The sequence below is a fragment of the Phaethon aethereus genome, assembly GCF_964289735.1.
Source record: "Phaethon aethereus genome assembly, chromosome: 3".
Classification (NCBI taxonomy): domain Eukaryota; kingdom Metazoa; phylum Chordata; class Aves; order Phaethontiformes; family Phaethontidae; genus Phaethon; species Phaethon aethereus.
This window is the reverse complement of record NC_138576.1, coordinates 97,611,909-97,637,391: the sequence shown is the minus strand read 5'-3', so window position 1 is coordinate 97,637,391 and position 25,483 is coordinate 97,611,909.

Genomic DNA, 25,483 nt, shown 5'->3' with positions numbered 1-25,483 from the left:
TTCTCTTATTTCACTCTAACTATATCAAGTAAATGACTGCAGTCCTCACCAAGAAACACAACTCCACTGGTAACATTTCTAAGAGTCCTCAAGGCTTTGTTCTGATTTTACAGTAATTTTGTGAGATTTGATATTAAGAAAGTGACAGCAATTCCTGTTCCATTTTAGACTGGGGAAAAGAGTGCAATTTCATTTGTACATCTAAAAGATTGCTATATGACTCCAATCCAGTCGTACTGAACTTCCTTTAGAGGCTATTGAGACAAATAGATATTTCCAGATCGTGAGACAGGTGCCTACTGCAGAATGTCTGAAGCCAAATCAACACCTCAGGCTTATGCTAGCACAGCTGTGTAGGTCTGGGCTGGGAAGAAGAGAAATCCCAGGCAGATTTAGCTATACTAACATTCATCCTACTGTTGATCTAGCTATCCTAGCAAACCTGTGCTTTTTTCTGTCTTACCAGGCAGTTGTGCTGTTACCAGGGTATATACACTTTTGCAGGAACACTTCTCCACGTGCTAAAAGTAATGCATTCTTGGGGTTGGCTTTGAAACAACAATATAGCTTACTAAAATGCCATTTTGCCAGTTTTACTCACAAAATTGTAAGTAGAGGAAACCTTGATTCCTCCAGGCAGTGGCATTTTTATGTTTGTTTCCTCTTTCTATGTGTTTGTTTTTGTTTCTGCTATGAAAGAAACTGAATTAATATGGGGAGAAATGGATTAGAAGCATCTGGAGCAAGTAACATTCTGGTTTTGCCATGCCTGTAGCAATTTGTATTTGCTCTTGATGAACATTTGCATGAGAAGTGTTATGTTTACGTGAAGTAGAGCTGACATTTTTTCATTTAGAAAGAAAAGTATGATCATGTTGATATTTTTTCATTAAAAATGCACCAGATATTTATGAAAAACATAAGAATTTGATAAGCATCTAGGATAATTTCCAAACAATTTATGGAGATGCTTATAATTTGTCAGAATTTTAAAATCTTAATAGAAACATTTCCATAAAATAGCACTTACCATTTTGATCAGCTCTCAGAAAAAATTAATTTCAAATACACAGCAGAAATATATTTCTAGCAGAAGCTCACTGTACAATACTTGAGAATGTTGAATTATCAGGGAATAGAAGTAATACCACAGGTTTTGTGTACAACAGGAGATGACCAATATATATATTTTTAAAACAAGAATATTAACAAATCCACAAGCTAAAATTTGTTGATTAAAAATAATCTTCTAAATACCTGTGAACACTGAATCACAGAAACACAGAATAGAAAAAGACCTCAAGAGACCAAAATGGCTCTGTGCTTTACCTCACATTAAATATACTGTGCACATACCCACTGGATATTTGTACAACCTATTCTTATAAAGCTCCAGCGAAATATCTCCTGCAGCAATCCCTACAGAGTCTATTTCCATGCTTCACTCTGGTTTAGGTTTTCCTTAGCATGTAAGTGGGAGAATAATTTTTTTTTAAACCGAATAAAATTCTTACAAACTCCTCCTTCATTTGTTTTCTATCCTTACTAGCTGCAGAGAGCTGTTGATTGTTCTTTTTATAGCAACTACTTGTAAAATGGAAGAAAGTTACCATATCTTCCCTTTCTTAGCCTAAACAGTTTGGTCTCCTATGGCCTTTTCTCATAGGCTGTTTCTGTTCATTTTCTTATCTTTCTTGTTGTTTTTCTCTCCATACTAGTTTCCTTTTATCTTTCTCAAAATGTGTCATCCATCCAAAACTGGTGACAGTCATTTGTGCCTCGGTACCAGCATGAACTGAACTGGAATCGTAACTGCCGTTTCTTCGGCAGAGCGCTCCTGCGTAATATGTTCCCGCATGAGCCCTTCCCTTTCTGCAACAGTGTCCTATTAATTACATCCTATGCAGTTTGTGGCTGCTGTTCTCTGTGCAGTCAGCTTAGTCACTTGTTCACTTGGATTACTTTGGGCTTGTGCCTATTGAATTTCATTTTATGGATTTCATCGTATCTTTCCACTTTTTCAATACATTTTATTTTCAATCCTCTCTTCCAAAGAACTTGCAGTCTTGTCCAGCTTGCATTTTTACACAATTTTTGTAAGCATCCTTGTTCTGGTCAATTAAAATCGTTAATAAAGCCACAGCCAAGCCAAATGCCTGTGGGATAATGCTTAAAAATCCTCTGCAGTTCGGCCATGAGTCAACTATTCTAACTGCAGTTTTGCATTAATTTGAGAGCACATCTCCCTGGTTTGCTTACGAGGCTGGTTGCTAGCATGGAGGAACTGTCAGTGGTCTAAGAGTTTGGTCTGACAGGGAAGTCGGGACCACAGACTCCCTTCAGTGTTGGTGGCTTCTTTGGACTTCGGAGATTTGCTTTTGCGATACATGTGCTTCCATTTAATGGAGCAAGGACATCAGGACTTGCTTGTGTTTTCATAGCAAGTCTGGATCTGTTGCTAAAACCAGCACAGAAGGAGTGCTGTAGAAGCCTCGGTGGGCAGAGCAAGGGAAGAGGTTGAGGGAAGAGGATACAAGGCAGGGAGAAGAAAGGTGCTGAGCGTGCAGGCGTATACCGCAGATTCATTCTCATCATCCTTACCTGCAGGCTTTTATTAATTCCTTTAACCTCCACTGAAATTCGCCCATTGAATGCCCACCCATATGGTGGACATTCACACCTGTGCACTGACTATGTGTCTTGCAAAAGGAAGAGAAGTTACCTTGTTGTTTTACTTCTTCATATAGATTTATTTTAAAAGCCTTTGCCCACTCTATTATAAATATAAATGTCTATTAGTATCACATTGCATGGTGTCTATTACAAATATAACCATTAGCATCGCATTGCATGATTTATATATGTGGATGCATTTAGAAATGTATGCTTGTGTGTGTGTATCCATATAGATCTACATGCCTCTCTCTCAACAATGTCATTATCTGCATTGTATCATTATAAAAAGCTTTTATACTGTTTTAGAAGAAAGTTGTCATGTCAGTCTAGGATTTTATTATTCTTCTTCAAAATAAACAACATGAAATAAAAGATGTTCACGTTTCAAAGACATACCTTGAAGTCTGCAGAACTGAATGGGTGGCAGAGAAGTTTCTTCTCCCAATTTGTTCCAGGTAAAAGTATTACTTTCAAGAATGAGTAATATATTACCATACTCACAATTACTCTATTATATTGTACCAGGGCAATAAATGACTTTAAGCCCAACGTTTGTCTGGTAAATTAAAGGCGTTTAATTTTAATAAATAATTTGAGCTTTTTCTAAAGTGAAAATTAAAATTTCCTTAACAACTGCAAGTAATTTTTTTAAACTATTGTCACGTAAGTTCATTACCAAAGGGAAATGAGCTACTTACCAGGACAATGCATTTTAAAAAGTACTTTAAAGAAGTGAAAACAAAGCATCATACTTTTAAGTGTGAGCGGGAAGAAACCAGCTCTGGTTTCACAACGCTTGGGGATGCGGTACACTCTTGTAGTGACACATGGGAAAGAGACTTGCCAGCCTGGTCTGACATGAAGTGATGGCAAAGGACCAGCTGCCTCCATTTCCGTGTGATGAGAGCTGGATGTGTTGTGGGGGGCTGTACAGCAGTGGGTGGACATTGAAAGCAGAAAGAGGGAAGAGGCACCAGTGCTGGTGTTGCCCAGCCTCTGTCCTTGTGGCAGTTCCTGTGCCCCACCTTGGAGATACGACAGGGCCGCTCGCCGCACTTCAACAAAGGGCAAGTGAAGCCCTAATGAAGGCACTGGTGCCATTAGGAGGATGTTTTTTTCCTATGAGCACCTTGCCTTGAGGAACACATGTGTGTAACAGAAGCAGCTGGGGATGAATGGGTGTGAAAGCCATTCATCAAATTCAGCGTGACATGAGTGTTTCAGGAACAAGTCTTCCCTGCTGTCTGTCCCTTCTGTTTATACTTTGAAATTCTGCGTGCCCTGTGCAGAAGCACTGCATTTATACTAATATGAATATAAGCATGATTTTTTGCTATTAAGTGTTTGAGGAAACTGCTGGCATTGCAGATTCTGGTAACTGCAGATTGCAGATGGACTTCCTCCAGGAAGTGGTTTTTTTTTCAGAAATATTGGGTTTTCAAGCTTAGTAGCTACTATTGTACTGCTATCCCTGGTCCTCTTCCTCCTCCAAAAAAGGTGTCTATTGTTTCTCTGCAAGTGAGGGGCCAACCCTTATCATGAGGAGCCTTTGAATAGTTTGTTGTCTGTAAGACAATTAACAATTCTCGTTCTGCCCTATCGCTTTAAGCACAGCTTATACTGACAAGGAGGAGGTCCACTCAACCACTCTGTTTTAAAAGGTGTTACACTCTTCTTAAAACGCTTTCTAAGGTGACATGTGACAGGAAGACACACATACAGACATACATCTGCAAGAGTCAGTGGACCTCATATCAAACAAGCCATGCTGTCCATAGGGTAGAGTAAGTACACATATATCACATAATAAGTAACTGCAAATAGATAGTGTGAGCAACATATTTTAAAAATGAGTCTCTATGAAATTTTCATTAAGATTTATTTTACCGACTCTAGTTGTTATGAAATCAACTTGCTTGTATTCTCCAGCACAATGGGATGGCATTTGTTGTGATGCAGTGGTACTGATTAGACTCTAATATGTTGGAAAAAAATGTGTTTTATGCCACTAAGTAAATCGGAAGCTTCTGTGCCAGCTGGAAACTAACACCTGAAGCCATCTGAACCGCACAGTTCTCTGTTGCTTGCGGGACTGATTCATCTTTTCACAGTGGAAATATGAACACTGGATATGCAATGCACATCAAGTAATTTTCCTGTTTGGCTTTTCTAGCTGTTGCATCACATTTTAAATTTTCCTCTCTTTGTAATTTAGTCTAAATAAAGGCTCTGGTATTAATTTAATTTTTTGAGAGAAAAATAAACCCCGCAAAAGCAGAGACATGCATTGCCCTTCCTCTAATCAATTTTACAGCAATTTTTTTTTATTGGCTTATCCCCTTGAATGAAATTATCGTTTCCAGATGAGAGACATATTAGAGTCTAGACTGTTAAGCCTGCTAAAGCTTGTCTCCATGGCAGGACTGAGCGTGATTTTCATACAACCATTCTGCTCCTCAAATTGTACTAATGACAATGTGGGTTTTTTCCAAAGTATTTTCCTGGGGTCTCCTTATGAATGACATAGACGAGGAAGCTTTTTTTCCTTTCCTGCTTCAAGGAAAGACTGCCTACACCTGGGCACAGCTATGCGAGCAAGCGTTCACACCATCCTGAGGCCAGAAACCTGCCTCTGTGGGGTAGTTCTTCCCATGGCTGCTGTGATGAGGAAAGCTTGTGAGGTCTAGGAAAGAAATAAAGGAAAAGGTTAAAATGTGTGAAATTGTCAAGTTAAAGCAGAGACATCAATCACCGCTCTGCTTCTAATAATGCTTCTCAGATATAGTAACTCAGAAGCATCCCTTGATGTTTATATGACTCCAGGCCATCATATATAGGGCTACACATGTGAATTACTATCAACTATATGTGAGGTTTTGTAAAGTAGAATAGCATGGAGTTTTATTACCTGTCTCATATGGACTGGTTTTCTTTCTTGATTTTTGTCAAGTTGTTCATGACTGACACCCAGTCTGGGGCACAGAGAAATCTGGTCTCAGGGGTTTGCCTGCTGCCTTTCTGGAGAGATGATGATGGTATGTTTCTGGTAAGCAGGGAAGACCAAAACAGCTGAATGACAAGGGAGCTTTACTCCCAATGTCATTAAAGTGGTAATTCTCCCATAATTAATGATCTGAAAGATTTGGTCCTTGCAATAGTGAAGGCAAAGGAAAACAGCATTATGGAAACACAGTGTGTGGGCTCTGTAAACACATAGGACCTTCATAAGTGGTAAAGCTTGTCAAAAGTCCCATGTAACTGTGACAGGTTTTGCCCAGATGTTATTGAGTTTCATACAGGAGATGGAATCATCTGGATAGTATCATGGGGATTTTTTTCAAGCAATTCTTTGCATCCTGTGGTGAAAGAGAGAAGCTAATCCTCTTCCTTTTCTGTATAGCTAAAAGTTTCTGTTCTTGCTTCTTCAATATCTGAATGCTTCATAACCCTTCATGGATCTTATATTCTCTGCACCGCAGTGCTAGGATTTGTTGCTATCTATCTCCACTACCTTAGTCTTCAGAAAAGCAAAATTAAAGTAAGACTGGGCAATGTGCTTAACATCACCTAGCAACTTGCTGACCAAGTCATATTCCTTCCATTGAGTCAGGTGAACGATGCCCAACACATATCTGTCCTTTCCCCACACAACATTCTTGTGGCATGGACTGTGCCCAAACAGCTTTTTTTTTTTTTCAGCAGCGAAACTTATTTTTGCCTTCGGTGTTTTACCACAGCTGTTGGGTGAGGAGAAAAATAAATCCACCCGGCTGAGCTATTCACAAGCTTGTTCATGTCTCTCTTTAATGCAGGGCATCTGTGCTGCCTTATTCTCTGCAGCTGGCTGTCCTTCTCTGCCCACCTTATAAAACATGGAAAATCGCCCTTCCTTTGTGTAACTCTCTGGCTGGGGAAATGCTTTAAAGGGCAAAATTGCAGCTCCTTCAAAGGCTGATTCACAGAAGAACTTGAGCTTTGATTTATAATTAGAGCTCTGAAAACCTTTCATTACAAAGCTGGGAAGAGCTAGGGAAAAAGCCATCCTCGCCTGTTTTCTACCTCACTTCACTACAAACCTGGCTAATGTCTGTCCCCTGATTCTGTGTTTGCAATGTTTTTGATGGTACTGGTATGAACGAATTTCAAAGGGAAGTGGGAAGCATCCTCTTTCACCGTAATTTCAGGATAGGGATTTTTGCTTCATTTGAAACCAGTGAAATGCTCGGACTTTCTGTGTGACCTTAAGAAATGGCAAAATTTGCTCTCACTCTTGCGTTCTCTTCTCCTTTTCTCACTTCCTTGGCTCCACAAGGAACAAATACTATTTCTCCATTTCACAACCCTGATGACTCTGGGAGTTACAATTTCATGTGGACACAGGCTGAACTTCTGTCTGTGCACAAGACAATTGGGTGTGCTTTTGTTCGTGAGCTGCCATTTTGCACATGTCTAATGTCACTTCTACCCAGAACAGGAGAGAAGAAATCCCACTGCCGTGAAAACAGTTGAGTTCCCTCTTGGCTTTACTCCCTCGAAAAACAGAGGCCACACAAAAGTAAAAGCCCACTTGTAAGCAAACATCTTTCTTTGAATGAAAGGATGAGCATGAGCCTTACACAAAAATATTCCTTCTCCCTATGCTTTGCATAAATCTTTGCATTTTTTCTATTTTTATGTTCATATACTTTGACATCTCTTTCTTTTCTTCCCTCTCTTTCTTTTCTCTTGCTCTCTCCTAGTGGTAGTCCTTGCCCAAAATATGTGTCCTGTGCTCCTCAGGATGGCTTTTTTTTCCCCCTCTGAAAAAGGAAAAAACGTTTCTCAAAATTCTTCTAAAGAATGGTTCCAGAAATATGTAATTTCTCAACATCCAGAGGTAGGAACTGCAGTCAGAAAGAAAAAGAATGCATTAGTTCTCTGCCGTTTTTATCAACCATGCCACCTGTATGTACATGGACCAAGCCATGGAGCTCTAAAGCTTGCTGTCAATCCCTTGCCCCCTGAATTTGTACTTGTACCATACATCCTACCATGCGCTTTGTCAAGCCTCTCCACGTAAGAGGTCATTTTCTAATGCTAGCACTGATCCTGTGGTATCATGTGCAACGCTATGCTCAGCTCAGCTAATCCTGATGAGAAGGAAAAGAAGTCTGTACAGCTATTATACCTCTTAGCAACTTTTCTTACTGCTTCTAGCAATTAGTTCTGAAGTCTTAGAGACTAATTTTTGTGCTTAATACATGTACATAAAATGTATTATTTCTTCTGCTAGTAGTTATATAACTTTGATTTTGTTTTTTCCCCCTTTATCTTTTAACTATATCACGTGGCTGGACATCACTGGTAATATTCAGGTATGACAGGGTATTGCTTTAGTTAGTACTTTGTGAAGCTTAAGAGGGCAGCAGTTTCTCATTTTCTCAGTTATGTTCCACAGATAGTGTTGCGTTAAGAGGCAAATGCCCAAAATCAGCGTTAGTAGTCTGGTCGCGCCCAACCCCTTTCGTTGGACTCTCCCGGATCCGGATGCACCACTAACATCACACTACCTGCTCAGCCGGACACCTCCTGAACTCACACGGCCGCACTCAGAGGTACGGTCGCGTTCAGGGACAACACACACGTGGCTGAGTCAATCAATAGTGCGATTTATTGAAGCAACAGATGCACAAGTTCTTTGGATTGCTATTGATAAATTCACTGTCTGCGAGCAAGTGCACTAAATTGATTACGGTCGGCTTACACAGGCGTGGGGTGATGAAACAACTCCAGAGATTCCTAAAATTCCTGCGGATCCACTCGGGATAGCCGAGTGTTCGAATCTTACCCAAAGGTGTCCCAATGTGGGGGAAGAGAGGGTCAGCCCGTCGGTAGATCCTAAAAGTCAGGAGTGATGGTGTCTTCCCTGACATGCAGCTCTTTTCATACTGTTTTATAGTGTTTTACTTTGCAGGTGGAGCTTGAGTGACTTCAGTCACACATACCTTTATCAGCATTGGCTCAAAATTCTCTCCCTTCACCTTTAAAGGTACAGACTAGGAAAAATTCGGTACGCAAGCTCATTGAGGGGTGGTCGCACCTTGGGAGGTGGGTAATTTTGAGAGGGGTGTGTGTTTTAGTATTATAATGATATTACAATAAGCAAAGTTCACTCCAAGTACAGCAGTTCACCAAAGTTGACAGGTCACTGACCCAGGGCATCGCATGTGCAGGTTATTAATGTACACACTGTGTACTTTTAAATTCCCTTGTTCATAGAGCGTGGCCGCGACGTCTCCACCCGCTCCACCCTCCATGCAATTTCTCCCAGGATCAGCACACCAAATTCCCCTGATGTTGCCAACATCTAGGGTTGCCTAGGGAATTGCCATGGTACAGACTCATTGTACATTAGCTACATTCCACCCTGTTTCAATGCTGTTCTTAGAGCGTAAATTTCCAAATTGCCCCTCAGCGATTACTCCACAGATAGCTATACTGGAAAAATAAGAATGAGTGATGTGGTTTTGATCAATTATCCAAGACCTCATGGAGCATGGAAGAAGTTTTTGCAAGTGGATAGTGTATTCTGAGTCAGTGTTGAATATGTGGGTGACAAGAAAACCGTTGTCAATAGAGTTATTGTTAGAGATGGAATAAAAATTAGCCAGAAAACTTTGGGTGCATACAAAAATGGGCAACAAAAAACAAGTAAAAAGATGAGGAGGAAGATGCTTCTCTGTGAAGTCATCAAGCATAGGTGACACACAGCTGTTACCTACAGCTATGATCTACAGCTGAATCATGATTACTGCTGTGTGATGTGTAATGTCAAGGCTCTGGACGTCAGTGGTCAAATATTCCAATACCTGAAACTCAGGTTTTAAGGGAAACATTATTTTTGCCTGCAAATACAGGGGTTAATCCTTTTAGGAACTGGAAAATAGATTATGCTGGCAGTAAAGCAAACCGGTCATGACTTGTAGGGGGAAGCAGTGAGGACAGAAGGATCCATTCATTTTTGGAGTACAGTACATGCCATATTGCAAGGTATGAGGGCCGTGATAGATCTGGTAGGCTGGGAGGAGGACGGCTTCTCTGTGTAGCTGCCACCGTGCAGAGAGGAGGCACTGAGTATGGCAGTGTTTATAGATTTTCCTTGAAATAAGGCATGTGTGTTTTGAATGGGTAAAATTAGGCAATCATGTTTTTGCTCTGTCGATGGGAACACTCAATGTGGTTTAATCAATCACATGATGGGCATATCATTTTTATTATCTTGTTTCCAAATGTGGTCAGTAACGGACATACCGGACCAAAGTGATAAAATGGACTTGGTTGGCCAAGTCCAAGTGAATGGACCAGTAAAATATTCTTTTCTGGCTAAATGTGCGTGATATTTTTATAACAGATACCAAACTTTGTACAATGCAAATCTCAACTTCCCTGACATGCAAAAGTCAAAATATATCCAAAAATCTTCACTGTTTGGTGCACGGAATATTTCACGTAAATGTCCATATGGATTTTGATTTGTGGTTTGTCCTCCCAGAAGCTGGAATATTAAGGCACAGTCCAGTAGCTGGAATAAAAAAATGTGTTCTACATGAAACCATCCGACTCTCCTGTAGTTCTCTTAGAGTATCAGGAACAGATCTCGAAGTCTGAAGTTTGACAGCCTTATGCTTAAAGAAAGATGTGAATGGGACTGTGTTTTTGATAGTTTAGAAAGAAAGGAAAGAGGTGGGACTGGACTGGAAGGCTGGAGCAGATTCTTAGCAGCATAATGGCATCATCATCACAAAAAAACTTTATCACACCTTCACTCTCCCTTTCCACTGAGTTACTGAAACTAGTACTTCTATTTCTACAACTTTCTGATTTAGCTGTCCCCATAAGCTGCTGTAACCCAAATATTCTGAATACTGATACCCACATCTTTTAGAATATGTACCCTTTGACATCCAGAGGTAAACAATAAACTCATGGTATACTGTTTACCCTGACAGTATCAAAATGTGAGTGTAGAGTTAGCTTTCACAAAGGCTTCAATTTGAGTAGTGAGTATATTAAAATACATTAAAAACCCTCCAATAAAACTGAACCAGTAAAATGTTAATTTTATACTTTCAAATAAATCTGGGCAGTAGGTATGCTTGGGGCAAAACAGTGAATAAGCATAGACTTTAATGAAGACAAAAATCAATTCCAGATAACACTGTTCCCCTTCCCCTCTTTGGAACAGACTGCATTGCCATCACTGTCAACTCTGTCACAGCAAAGACTAGCCTATGAGCTGTAACAACTCCCATGTGCATATCACTAATTAGCTGCAGCGGAGAAGCATGTTCGGATTTTAACTACACAAAATAACAACCCAAGCGTACGGATTATGACAAGAGACAAATTTTAATGTCTTGAAATCATAAAGTGTTGGTAGCTGTGGCATTCCCCAGCCCACACAGAGAACAAGGGGAGTGTTTTACACTGTTAATACTTCTTTTGATTTCAGGATCCCAGGGGCTTTTTAAACAGAGAGTGACATTTACCCTGTCTCCTTGAACTAGCCACAAGGTCTGGATATCACTTATATTCCACTTATAGGGGTTTAAACAGTGCGTAGGTTTTCTGCGTGTGGGTGGATTATGCCTCCCTGGGAAGTAGGTATAGCTAAACCCCACTTGCAGATGAGGCAAGGGAAGCATTAAGGGATGAAATGACTTGTCCAAACTCAAAATGACATGTAAGAAAAGCTGGCACATAGGTAAAAAATCTCCATATACTCATGAACTTCTTTCACAGAATCACAGGATCACAGAGTGGTTGAGGTTGGAAGGGACCTCTGGACGTCATCTGGTCCAGATCCTCCTGCTCAAATCAGGGCCACCTACAGCAGGCTGCTCAGGACCATGTCCAGATGGCTCTTCAGTATCTGCAGGGATATCTTCAATATCTTCAGGGGTATATTCAGTATCTCCAGCGACTCCACAACCTCTCTGGGCAACCTGTGCCACTGCTCAGTCACCCTCACAGTACAAAAGGTTTTCCTTATGTTCACATGGAACCTCCTTCTGTCCTAGCTATTCTTTTTTCTCCATTCACCAGTGGTCAGGACAAGTGCCAGGGTGACCGAGAAATTCAGTCGCTCTTTGCTGCCTTCACAAAATAGGAAGAAAAGCAGTGACAACTTGTCTGTTGTCCATCTCCCCAAGCAGAAAAAGATGGCCTCACTGCCATTCCCCACCTTTGGAAGGCCAGTGAAGACAAGCTATGGGAGATTTTATCATCATGAATTATAAAATCTGGATCTTCCCTGCACTCTATTGTTTGTGCTTTTAATCAAGGTCTGCTCAGGGTGAAGAAAAGCTGGTATTTACTGCTGTACTGTACACATCTTATTTAGGTGAACAGTTCTGTAGACATTTTTTTCCTCCTCATCAACATAACTTAATTTTATTTTTCAATCATTAGTCATAAAGTAACCTTGCTTTTTCTTATTGCATCACTGCATATCTTCTTTTTAACCTATTAACAGCCTTCTCAGCTCTTATTGCCTCTCTCCTTGAGTGGTGTCATTTTTGTTGTTGCTTTTGTCTTGGTCCATATCAGGCAATGCAACATGCTGCTGTCAAAATCATCTTCATTGTTCCTTGACACTCCTGCATGAACTACTTCTTCATGTTGTTCAGCAACATAAGTCCCTTTTACAGCTGATATACCAAGAGAGAGGGATAAGGGGAGCAGGAATGTGGCAGAGTATTTAGAGTTGCAACACACTCAGATTCTGCCTTATGACTCTCCAGAGTATGGTCTCTCCAGAGTATGGTCTCTCCAGCTCTCCAGAGCTCTCATCCACTCCTCTTTTTGCTTGAACTCTACTATTTACTCTTTGCTTCACACCTTCTTTCACGAACTCAGCCTCTGTCCTCCAGTGTACATAATGATGATGATTACATCTCAAATTATATTAAAAAAACCCCACATCTTTTATGACTTATTCTGTCATCTCTTTGCAAGTTTCTCTCCTTTGATTCCCCCATCTTTTTGCTTAGTGATGACTCAGTTGCTGAGACACCCTGAGAGATGCATAAAATTTTTTTCAAGAACTCAGCCTAGTGAGAGCATTCTGTAAAGAGCTGGATTTGGCTTTATACATATTTGATCCCAGCATGAGCCGGTGGGAGGAGAGAACCAAATGAAGCATGTTTCTTTCCTGTTCCTGAACTAAGAAAACTATAGAAAACCTCTTTATTCAAGTGGAAGAAAAATTCCTATGTGGCAGGGCAAACATGAGGATATCATGTCATGCTTTATATTCACTGTGCGTGCCTCCTTTTATGTTTATAGGGGAGTGAGAAAATGGTCTAAAATCTTTTTTGGGAACTGTGAGAGGAATATGGAGGTAATTTGACTCTAATTGTCTAACATGCTGTTGCATGAGCTATATACCAGAAGTGAGCTGAGCTGTAGACCTGAAAGAAGTTCCTTGTTGGAGGCAATGGGGAATGCCATTGGCTGGACATTAGTTTTTAACCGTGATCTCCCCTCTGGAGACAGTGTTGAAAGAAGCTGGTGATTAGAACTCGTTTTTGTGAAAAAAAGGAAGAAGATGAGGGAACCAGCTGGCAACAGGAAGAGGAAGGATGAGGCAGCAAGGCACAATATGTTTTCTGCCATTGTGGCACCAGGTTAAGACAGCATCTCTGTTGGTATCAACACACCAGGGGTTTTTTTCCACCTTTTACTTCTGCTTCTCACTAACCCCAGAAGAATACGAAGTCTTCCTGGGTCTCCCTTAGGAGGCATAAGTAAGAAAAATGACTCATAATGAAAGGGGGTTAAATGCTGGAGAGAGAAAGGAGAGGAACAGTCACCCTTTTGCAGGTACTGTGCTGAGAGGTGGCTCTGATGGATACTGGAGGAAGATCATGCATCTACAACAACACCATCTTTAGCCCAAATCCATGTCTCTCCCTTTTGCCTTCAAATGTCTCTGACTACGTTACTGACTAGCTGTTTGGCTGTGGCCAAGTCTCTTCAAGTCTTTTTTTGTTACTGTTTTTCTGCTTACCTTCTGCTTTATTGTCTATCTAAAATTATTCTTGGTTTAAGTACTGGCAAGGCTACAGACCTTGTACATGGAAAGGGGTTTCCAGCTTCGGTGGAGCTCATCATTGAAGACTGAATGTCCTAAGTCACTTGTAAGCAACCTGCCCAAGTCAGAAATATGATTTCTCTTGGCAACCCCAGCTTTGGCCTGAGAAGGAGTTTAACTCTGAAGGATCTCATAATTCAAAGAGAAACTAAGTTTTGGATTAAAAGAATATGAGGTATACAATTTCTGGATAGCCTATATATATATATATTTATGCTAGGTACATTACCTGGAGTCTTTTGCAATTAGCCTCTAAGAACAGCATCTCAGTGAGATGGAAGTCTGTAGACAGCATGGATGTGCAGGCAGCAGGAAATAGATGTGACACTTGGGAGATCAGAGAGATCATTCTTTATGCACAGCTGACATGCTGGTTTTGTCATTGAATAAATCAGAGTCCTCACTGGGCCAACCAAAATTGATACCTCAGCTTCCTCCTTTTAGTAAAATTACAGTAATGAACTTTCCTTTACACTTTGAAGTACAAGACCTACAGATAAAAAGATCTATTATTTTTGTTAGCCATTCATAAGGTGTGGGTTCTTTAAATCTTTTTCATGCATATTTCTTTTATTAATTGTCTTTTTTCATATTTTTTTCTTAAGGTTCTTTTCCTCTTATCCCTTTTGTTCCTTCTAAGGTCTTAGATGACAGCATTTTTCATTACATTCCCAGCTTTTTTAATCTCTTTGTCTCCATTTATGTAAATTTGGCATGTGAACTTGCAAGATGATGGAGTTATGAAAATCCTTGGAGCCTGCTTTAAAATCTCATGAAGGTCTAATTAAATATGGCACACTGGAAAAGACATATTTTCCAATGTACGTGAAAAAATTAAATTGATTGACATAAGCACTAGGTCTTAAATCCAATATTTCCTGACACAATAAATTTCTGGTTAACCCAGATTTCAGAGTGACTTTTCCTTTCTGTTGCACATGGAGACATGGTTTAAGATAACGCCACTGTTTCTTGTTTGTTTTGTTCCTTATCAATGTGAAGATCAAGACCAAACATAAGCCATTTTACTTCCCTTCTGCCCCCAGGTTGTTTGGTGGTGGTTGTTGCTGTTGTTGTTGTTATTATTATTATTATTACTGTCATTTTCTTGTAAGTTTAGTCTATTTTTTCTGCTCGCTGTGTAAATAGAATGAGCAGTGAATGAAGAGAGGGGCACTTTAAGTGAGATATTATCCCTTTATCACAACAAAAGTAAATCTTCTAAATCCAGCTGAAAATCCACCATCCCCTGAGATCATCTGTTAAAAATGACAGCAATGGAGAAAAATATATTCTGTCTCTACTTGCTTGATTCAAGGAAATCTAATGTAAAGATGTTGTCAGTCCCTCCAATACCATGCTATCCGGTCTGGGATCTTGCTAGAATTAAGAGGCTACACTTTTACTGCTAAATACAATCTCCAGGACCATATTTTGGCCTGTAGGGCAATGGCACAAACTGCCTGCATCCATACTTCATAACTCTTGGCTCGGGGTGGAGGCATGTTTTGGCCCTGGAAGGCTCAGAACTTTCTGGGATAGTGTTGGAAGATTTTGTAGGGAGATGGCAGCCAGAACTGTTTATACTGAGTACAGGAGAAAGTCCCTGGTATAATCTGTCACCTGAGCTGCGTGCTGCCTCCTTGGTCCTTCTGCGAGCCCTTGACCCATGCCTCACCGTCATTTTGGAGAGTGCTAGTGGGCCAAACCCATCTCAGGGCACCATGCTACTGCTCACAGAGGGTTATTTCATGGCAATCTAATGGCTGCGCATTCTCCCTAGCCCTCTTGTATTTAGCTGTAGGGATTTTGAGAGTCTCAGTAGGAGGATGTCTTGTCAGTGCTTGTATGCATGATGCCTCCAAAAAAATCTGGGGGCTTCTACTCAGTAGGATGCTCTGCCTCACTGGTAAGTGCAATAGCTGGTTGGTTTGACAGGCAAGGTGATCTGGGTGAAGGAAATTAATGCTGTGAGCTCGAAGAAATGGCTCTGTAGGAAACTCTTCCTGTCCCAGTTAAATTCCAAATCTTTTCAGTGTCAAACGGTGAGAGTGACAGGAAGTTTAGATGTGTTCAGGCATTGTTCTCAGTTCAATCCTCCCACTGAAGCTGTGGAATGATGCTGTGGAGGCAAGCCTTCCAGGCTGTCCATGAGCTGTGATGAGGAGAGTTCCCCTCCCTCCTCCGGAGGGGTGTCTCGCTGCTCGGTGCTGCGGGAATGCACTGCCATGTGGTCTGCAGAATAAGCATTGTACAATTTTTATAGTTGGATAAAAGTCCTTGGCACTTTATGAAAAACTCAGGGTGTTTTAGTTAAACTGCTGAACTTGAGGTCTGAATAAATAATTACATTTTTGCATAACACTGATTTTCATGCTCACTTTCAGTTGCAAGTTTCTTCTCTTTCACCTCTAATCTGCAAGTCCTCTTCAGGCCACTCCTCTGTTCCACACTGAAGAGAGCTGCTCTCAGGGGAACCCTTGCATTAGGATCTTTGCCACAGATAAAAGTCACTGTCATTTTGTGTATTGGTATCTGAGGTCAATGTTGTATGAACTTCAGAGCAGATTTACAGAGAACATTTCATTTTTCTGGAAGCAAGGCATTGCTAGGTTGTGATGGTAGAAGACATCTCAAAACATTCATTTAAGCTGCACAGGAATCCAGCAGAAAGCTCTTATCACCTTTTTACAGATGGGAAAAGAGTATAAATCATGTGTGAAGAGTCATACTGGACAGGTGCAAGAACCTGAGGACCCTCCCCTTCCATGGCGGGTTCACACAACTTGTTCTATCATGATGGAAAAATCTGTCTGGAGTTTGGGTTTGGCTGTTTGAATGCACTCCCAATCCATAAAACAGGCAGCAATGTATCTGAAATGTCATCAGCATGGCCTTCCAAGTGAGAAGGTGCCAGCCCTCTGTGCATCTCTCTGACAGTTTTTCCACGGGGGATTTCAGTTCCCTTGCCTCCTGGTCCCACTGGTACCTAGAAATGTTATGGGCATAAACAGATGTGATGGATAGTTTTGCAGATGTGGTGAGATCTAGTATTGCCAAAAGATTCAGTTTTATGGGTGTCTTGTTTAAATTAGATCAGCTTGGCTTTCCTTTATTTATAACAGGTTTCAACAATTGTATCTTCAAAATGTCAAAAGTAAAACTCTCAGTTGGAGGGTGATCTCACTCTGTTCCAAGCATCAGCAGCGCTAATAAAGTCAGCAAGAGACACCATCTTGAACTAGCTCAGAACATTATTACATTTTTTTAATTCTTTCCGCTTTATTAAACCTGGAAACCTCAAGATAAAGCAAATTTTCCATTGTACGAAGAAGAAAACCCATGCTATACACGAATAAGCACATAAATAAATAAACAAACCAGTATTGTCTTCACTTTACAGAGAGGGATCTGAAGCACACAAGAAAAATAAATATGCAAAAGGTCAAGCGGGAATTGGGCAGTGCAGGACTCCAAAACAAATCTGGTTTCCTGAATCTTATACCTCCATCCTAACTACATAAATAACCTTCCAGCCTCAATCAGATAGTTGCATCCCTTACATTTGAATGGATAATGCCAAGAAAACAGAATCCTCATATATTTCTTACCTTGTTGTAAATACATGCATGGTGCAGCTAATGCATTTTCAGTCACACTTGATTTCACTGAGCCCTGATTGAAATCCAGTAAGTCCTTGTGGCTCCAGTACTCTTTGGGATGTTTTCTGAGCTGTCTGTGGCAGGCAAAACCTTGTCATTTCCATCTGTAGCTGGCTTGTCACCACTTTTACACTTCATGAGAGAGTCTCATTTTCATTGCTAGACATGTTTTGAAAGTGCCTTCCCGTACTGAAAGCAGAGCTCCGTAATGGACTTCATTAAGGTAGAACTGTTTTCTCCCAGGAGGCTTCAGAGCATTTTTCTCTGTCCTGCATGCTGCTTGATCTGGCAGACAGACATGCCCTTATACAAAAGGGCATTCTATAGATAGATGTTTCACACTCAAAAAAAAATTTTAAATAAAATATCAAGTAAAATGCAGCTTTTTAAACTATACTCTGCCTGTCACTTCTCTTAGTCCATTAGCTCTCAAAGATACAGAAAGCTGGGTCTTCTTTTACTCCTTCCTTTTAAGTGAGTGCTATTTTTGAAGTTTCTTCTAAAATCATGTTAACAAGGAAGAGATTTTTAGATTATTACTCCTCTGCTTCTCCTTTCCCCTCCGAAGCGTAGTACTTGTTTATGTTTTTTTTGTTTACCTCCCTATGAGGCTGAACTTTCCAGCTTGATTGACACCTTCATCAAACTTCCATCTCCATCTCTGTGCATCAGAGATGGTTCTAACTTCTGTGGCTTGGTGCCAAACCAATCTCACCTTCCCACTAGGAAATACATCAAGGAGGAGTTGAACATACAAGGCTGATTGATAAAGTGTGGAAATACCCTGTTATCAGCAAGATGAAAGCTCAGCCTAGCTGGAGGCAATAGGAGTTTCGCTTAGGACTACAGCCAAGATGCAGCCATTCATAGCTCGGTGTCACTTTTCCTGCCATCCCACCATAACATCTCTATTGCTGTGCGGGTGATGGCTTCCTCTTGCAACACTGTCCCTGACTGCGGTACAAAACACGGCTAGCTCTTTTTTGGACAAGTAACTAAAACAGGGCTACAAATTGGCAACTGGAATCACAGAGCACAGGACGTTTTCCTGAAAATGGACCTCTCCCTCAATGTCCAAGACAACTCTAGACATGTTTGGATATGCAGAGAAACAAGGATGGCAATGGACCATGAAAGTATTAAATGAAAAAGATCCCTTTTTCAGTGATTAAAACAAGCTAGTAATCCCAAAGGCTTTTCTTTACACGGCATGCTGATGTAACTCTTTCAGATAGGCAGTTTAATCCGTTACTGCCTGGGAAGAAAAGCTAACCCTCTTGATTGTTTCAAATGTCTTATCCTACCCAGGAGCAGCAAATAGTAGGCAGTGGATGGCTCTTTTACAACAATCTCATCTGATCTGTTCATCCAGTTGGCTTCTCAGTCCTGAGGGCTTTAACATGACTATGCTGGTGTCCCAAATATGGTGTGATAAGTACGGCTGTGCCCTAACTATCTGTTCATCATCTAACAGGCTCTAGGAAGGTGAATGTTTAGGAAGGTGAATGTTTGGAGAATCCTTTCTGCCACCCATAAAAAATCAGCAGCAAATTCAGGTGCATGCATTTTACTTCATAAGTAGAAGAGAGAGATGGACGATTCAGGTTGATGGTGGTGGGAAGGGAGGCTTGAGACAAGTATGTGCCATTTTCCTTTGGAGGGACTTCTTCCTGTGTATAGTATTTGCCATATTAAAGGAGGTACTGTGTTTTTCAGGTGCCTTTTTCTGTGGCCACCAGTTTTGCTATTAGGGTTCCAAACAAGGGCAATCCTTCTGCCTGCTGTGAACCAGTTATGATCTTCCTCCAATTTGCTCAGCCATTGTTAACCATAATCAATGAAGGGAAGAGCTGTCACACTCATGATTCAGATGAATGACATGGGTACATCTCAGTCTTTGGAAGGCCAGCTTTCATGAGACTCATGCAGGGCACGCTGCTCGTGACTCGGCTGGATGCTCTCTTCCTGGTCAGTCAGTCCCTACCCTAATATCGTGGCACAGTGAGAAAAACTGAGGCTTTGTGCTGTTTGAACATGATGCTGTTTTGACCATTAAATAGCTCCTGCAGCATACATTTCTTATGTCCTTGCCTTTGCATACAGTCACACATATGCACAGAGAGTACGCTGCGTATCAAGCTACAGGCTTTTCAGCCTTGCAGTGCTGAAATTGCACATCCCCACTTCTAGCTTTGCAAAGAGCCGCTAGCTGTTCAAAATAATTGACTGAATAAGAGAGGGGAAATAACCAAGCTGTCCACTCCTAAGCTACCGGTCTACGACTGAGGGCAGCTGAGTTCAGTTCCCAGCTTCCCAGTTCCCAAGATGAGGCGCTCTACATGGGTTATGCTGAGCAAAATGATGCTGTGCACGGGTTTTTGATCTGTCTCTAAATGAGCCAGTGTGGGTCTTGAGCACAGTGCAGCCCTGCCTGTGCTGTCAGCCGTGCTTGAAGCAATTAGAAAAGCGGGACTGATTTAGTCTGCGTGGAGGGCCATGCTGAAAAGATTGTACTACTTCCAGGCCTGGACTAGCATGGGCTGTGATGCTCAAGGCTCTATAGCCACAACAGTTTACACAGAGCTAATTAGTATATGCCCAAAATGCAACTTCCTTGCTTGGGATTTTCATCCTTTCTACATCCGCAGGCAAGTCATGTATGCCAAATTCTGAAACAATATAAATTAGGGATTTAAATATCTGGGCTGATTTGTAGAGATAAAGTGCAATCCTGTTTCTCATTGACTTAACTGTGGGCATTCACCTGAAAAGAAAAAACAAGACCAGGGCATTTAGTTTCAGTTTTACTTCTTTCTGCTTACCTGCCCCAGCAATGATGAAGAGGCACTTTATCTAAGCCTGTGAGTATTTGAGGTTCTCTTATTGAAAGATTGGTATACCAATTCTAACTATAGAGAACTCATTATTGGGTTATTGCCATTATTTATAGTATAAATTATTTCTCTTCTGCCTTATTGTTTCAGAGGTAGTAGACTCCTTTGTATGCAAACAGTATCTGAATCTCAAGGACCAAATCTTGGCTCCAGTTTCACTGATGGAAATCAAGAGTAACTCAGTTAAAGTTGCTGGAGTAATTCTGACTTTCCCCTAAGGCAAATGAGAACAGAAAGCAGCTTTTTGCTGCCTAAGTGGAAGGTTAAAGAATACATTAAACAGGCTAATTTAAGGGAACAGGGAAGCTAACGCGGACAAGTCATTTCTGTATTACACCTGGTAATATGCTTTACACTTAAAATGAAACATATGAGCCCAAAACAGTGAAACCACTTGGCTATGTGGGATATAATAAACTTAGAGGTGACAACTGAACAATAGACTCAGCCCAAGCTGAGAAAGCAATTCTTTCAAATAAGATTTTCATGTTACCCTTTAAGCTCTCTTTGGCTAAAATGACCAGCATCAGGCTGTCCATCTCATTTTAGGTGATGTAGTAGGTACAGCATGAATATACCTTTGGAGTTCTAACAGAAAACTGTTCCCATATCTTTTGTTCTTTTAGTGTTGAGTGTGCTGCTGTCTAGTGCAGGCGCACACCCCAGTTCGGGAAAGTGGCTGGGTTATTTTGAACTGTGGTATGCAGATGAGAAATTGCAGGGAGTATCTTTGTGGTCATGGCGGTGAGAAGCTGTTCTGTGCGATATTACCCCCGCCACGATCCTCCAAAGCATTTTGTACAAAGTCTGCAGCGACAAACTTTTGTTCTGCTTCTTCAGGAGATGCGCTTCGCTCAAGTGCCTTTCCCATCAAGAAGGTTTTAAGACCATATCATCGTTATTATATTATTATATCTAATTATGTAATTATTATATTAGGGTATGATGATCAAACATTCATAGGGCCCATTTGCCTACACGTGACAACTTACAGTCTTAAGTCCTTTGTTCAGGAGGCAATTAAAAGTCTCTCGTTCTGAGAAAATATTTGATTTTCACTGCCTTGAAAAGGCATGGATTTAAATGCTTTCCTGAACTGTGGCCACAGGGCCTACTCCAGAATCCCCCCCCAAATCAATGCTGAACATCCCAGTTCATTGTATGTCTGTTGAAAAATTGCAGCAATCTTTATTGTTCAGCAAGAATGAGAGTGCTGTATAATTAAATTAGAGCAAGGCAAACACTGCAAGAAAGTTTTTGTGAGTAAATACATTTAATCAGTTTATTTCTATTAAGATTAAATACAGCTCTCTTGTGTATTTACTTGGTGTTGCCACCTGATTGTTGTGCAACTGGCACAAAATTGAAAGCCAAATTTCAAAGCTACATGCATACATTTTTCCAAAATTCAGAAATTTAAATCCTCACATACTCATACTTGCATTGCAAGTGATCATCCAATCAAGGAAAATGAATCATTAGCCTTTCTAAGATATTCAGGTTGAACTTCAAAATATTTGTGATCAATCCCAGACTTCAAAACTTTTGAAATTGTATCATTACAATCTACAAATATTTCTGAGGGAAACACAATTTATTGATGAATATTTAGCTGGCAGATTAAGGAAATCGTCCTCAACACATACACCAAATAATAATGACAATAAAGCATACATATATGATCTTCCCCACCACTGCCACAATAAAGATGTAAAAAAGAAATGAGAAAAAGGGATGTCTGTTACCACATATAATTCGCTCGCTATTTCCAAACTGATTTTCCACACCTGCTGTCATCTGCTCTTCTTGATTTTTGTGATTCTAAGTTTAAATTTCTTTAGGCCATACAGTATCCATCATGTCCTTTGGGAGGCTACTGTTCAACCTATTGGACCAGAAAAAAAGCAATTTTTTTTTCCAGATTTGCTGACTGCATTTTCCTCTGCTTAGTATTATTCAGTGTCAGTGGATTATATTTCCTTTTACAGTCTTAAATAATTTATTTTATCCTTGTTATTTACAGTCTTTGCCTTGCATGACCTCCTTTTATCCCAACTATTCAGTTCTTACAATATTGTTTTTTTCAGGAGTCCATCTGTCTCTTAATCATTTGTTGCTGCATTTCTTGGAGTCCTTTCCAATCTGCTGGCATCTTCCAGGCTCTAAGAGGCTTCTGACTTTATGCAGGGTTCTTAGGGCAGGAAAACTGTTCACTGATTTAGCACAGCCTCTTTGGTACAATGTCCTTAGCTTTCAAACACACAGCACCTACCATTGCTTTCAGCATACATTCAAATGCCAGTGCACTGACAACAGTGAAATAAGGAAAGCAGCAAACTGGTAAGTCGGGATGTTTTGTCCATGCGCTCTGGAGGTTCCCTGGTCCCCTATTCTGGTCAATACTAGGGTAAGCAGCTTGTATGCCCTGAACATGTTTTATGTTTTAGTTTACTTTATCTCCTGGTATCTTTCAAAATTAAAGCATGGAGGGTAAATTGTGACTTAATGGATAATGCTTAAGTTTTCTCATACTGCAGTCGGAAACTTTCCTCCACAGTCAGTTACTGTAACAAAACTCACTTTTTTCAGCCACTGTCAGTCTCATTTAGAAAAACAAAGATGTTATTTTAAGTTCTCGCTCTTTGGGTTTCAATTTATCTCAAAACTCCCATGTATTAGACTTTTACAATTAGTAAAATTAATAAACATGATCATTTATTATCCAAAACAGTGTTTTAATCGTGATTCATGTTGGCAAATGTATAGTATAATAGTAGTATTATATTTAAATGTAGAAGAAAATTCTCCGTGATTTCTCCCTTCTAATATAATCATCTCTCACATCCAGTGGCCCCACTCCCAGTGTACATACATTTCTCCTGCTGCTAATTCCGGTAGAGACTCTCTGTTAAAGATGAGTTTGCTTTCTTTTCCCACGGGAGAGTGCGTATATAAAAGTAAAGGATGTTTCAAGCGAAGAAGTCTTTGTAAGTGGGTAGTGGATAGCTTGATGTATTCCCTATAAGACATTGTATTAATATTCTTTGGAAAAAGAGAGTACTATGAACCTATTTCGCTCTTCTTAGACCAAGAAAGATACCATTGGCTGATGAGTGCTGTGGGCTAATCATTCTCCGTGGTCTTGGGAGGTTTACTATCAGTATTAAAATACTGATGTTCAGAAAGGAAGGACAATCTTCCTTCCTTCCCCTGATTAAAAGGAGCTGTCTTCGCTTAATGCCCCTTGCAACTTAATCGATAAAAGCTTTCTCTTTCAACCTGGTTTCACTACTGGTTAATATGTATGGCACATCCTTAGCATTTGCTCTCTGTGCAGAACTAGGGAAATATTCAGAAAATGAGAAATTACTGAAGACAAGAAAGCTTCTGAAAGGTGAAAGAATCTGCAGGCTTATCCCATTTATCTGAATCCCCCAAGAGTGCAAAATTTGGATGGATGCTTGAGGATTTTCTGGTGGCATTCCAGCGTGACTGGGTTTTGCTTAGATGGAAGTATTTCAGTGTTGAGCAAAACCAAATAATAATGTAAAGGGGAGGCAGTACAAGCCTTTGTTTTTGTTTGTGAACCTCAAAGCAGCTTGAAGTTTGGCCTGAATTTTGAATAAACGTTCAGGTTTTGTATTCTATTAATTCAGACCGGTTAATCTAGTCTTAACAGCACATTCCATATTTCCATATAAAAGACAGGACTTCTGAGGCATGACCTCCCAAAATTTACTCTGTATTTTTGCTGCCAGAGGGCTGGAATAGTTAACAGTTCCTTTGATTGTATTTTTGTTTCTTCTCTTTCTCCCTCCAGAGACAAAAGATTGGTACATCCTCTCTTTTTATTTCTTATTCTTGGCCAGGCACATACTGGATGTAGAGTAAAACTGTAGGGTAATAGTCCAGAAATGTATTTTGTTTCCTGAAGGTATGTGAGCAGTTAACTGTAAGCGTTTCGGGAAGACTGCTGTGATATGGTCCCACATCAGGTGCTGGGGGTACTCAGTATTGTGAGTACAGTATAGGCATCGGCTTCATTCGGGCTGGAAAATTATTGCTGCTCCCCCCAACAAATAGGCAAATCCAACGTCTGCGTCAAAGGGGCAGGGCTGTGGGTGCCAGGAGCAGGACCCTGTGAGCTGGCCGCAGAACTGGGACCGTTCATTGCTGGATCACGTGTGGGATCCCCACATCCCTCTTCCACTCTGGCAATGACACAACTAATACCTGCCTCTAGGTGACATGGGGAGGGCGATGTAACTTGCTCCCCCGGGAAGGTCGTCGTCTAAGAGAGACCACGTGTAGACTCGAGCACAAGGATACCCAGCAGCACGAAGCTGCTGCGCGTGCAGAAGACCAGGTCGGGCAGGAGCGAACAAGGCTTTCCCTCTGATCACGAGCATCCCGCGGGCTGCGCTGACATCCGTGTTGTTTTCAGCCTGTGCTCCGCGTTAATAACTTGACTCTACCTAGGCACCATCCTGGGAGTCTTTTGCAAGCATAACCAGCAAAAGCGTGTGCATGAGACTTGTGCCAGAGTCGGATCCTGCCGTTGTGGGAGCGGTTGCTGCGTAGCTGAGGCGAGGAAACCTGCTTTCAGCAGCCACACGGCTTGGGCTGGCTGGGTCTCTGCGGGGGCTGGAGTCCCAGCAAGCAGGCTCAGGGATACTCCGTGGCAGCTGTAATTCAGGCACCCAGCAGAGATTTCCAGCGAAGGAGCCCAATTTAACTTGGGCATTACCTGCTAGACCTGTACTGGGAAATGTCAGGTGAGATGAGTTTTGGCAAATGTGCTCAGTGACACTTGGTAAAGGGCAATGCAAGCTAAGGGTCGGCAGACTAATAGCTGTGGTGGTGTATCATGTATCCATGATCGCTTTTGCTGGTCTGGGAAAGGTATATACTTATTTATGCCAAGGAAAGGTGTATACTTATTTGTGCCAAGATAACTAATGGCTGAGCTCGCATTTCCTCTGCTAAGGAGTCTTAGTCTTAGTCTTAGTCTCACTAAGATTGGACTGGGTTCTGTGCCTACTGCTGCCCGCAGATTTAACTATGAAAAAGCAGATGACACAAGTTTGGATCTCAATGGTAAGCAGAGCTCCCATATG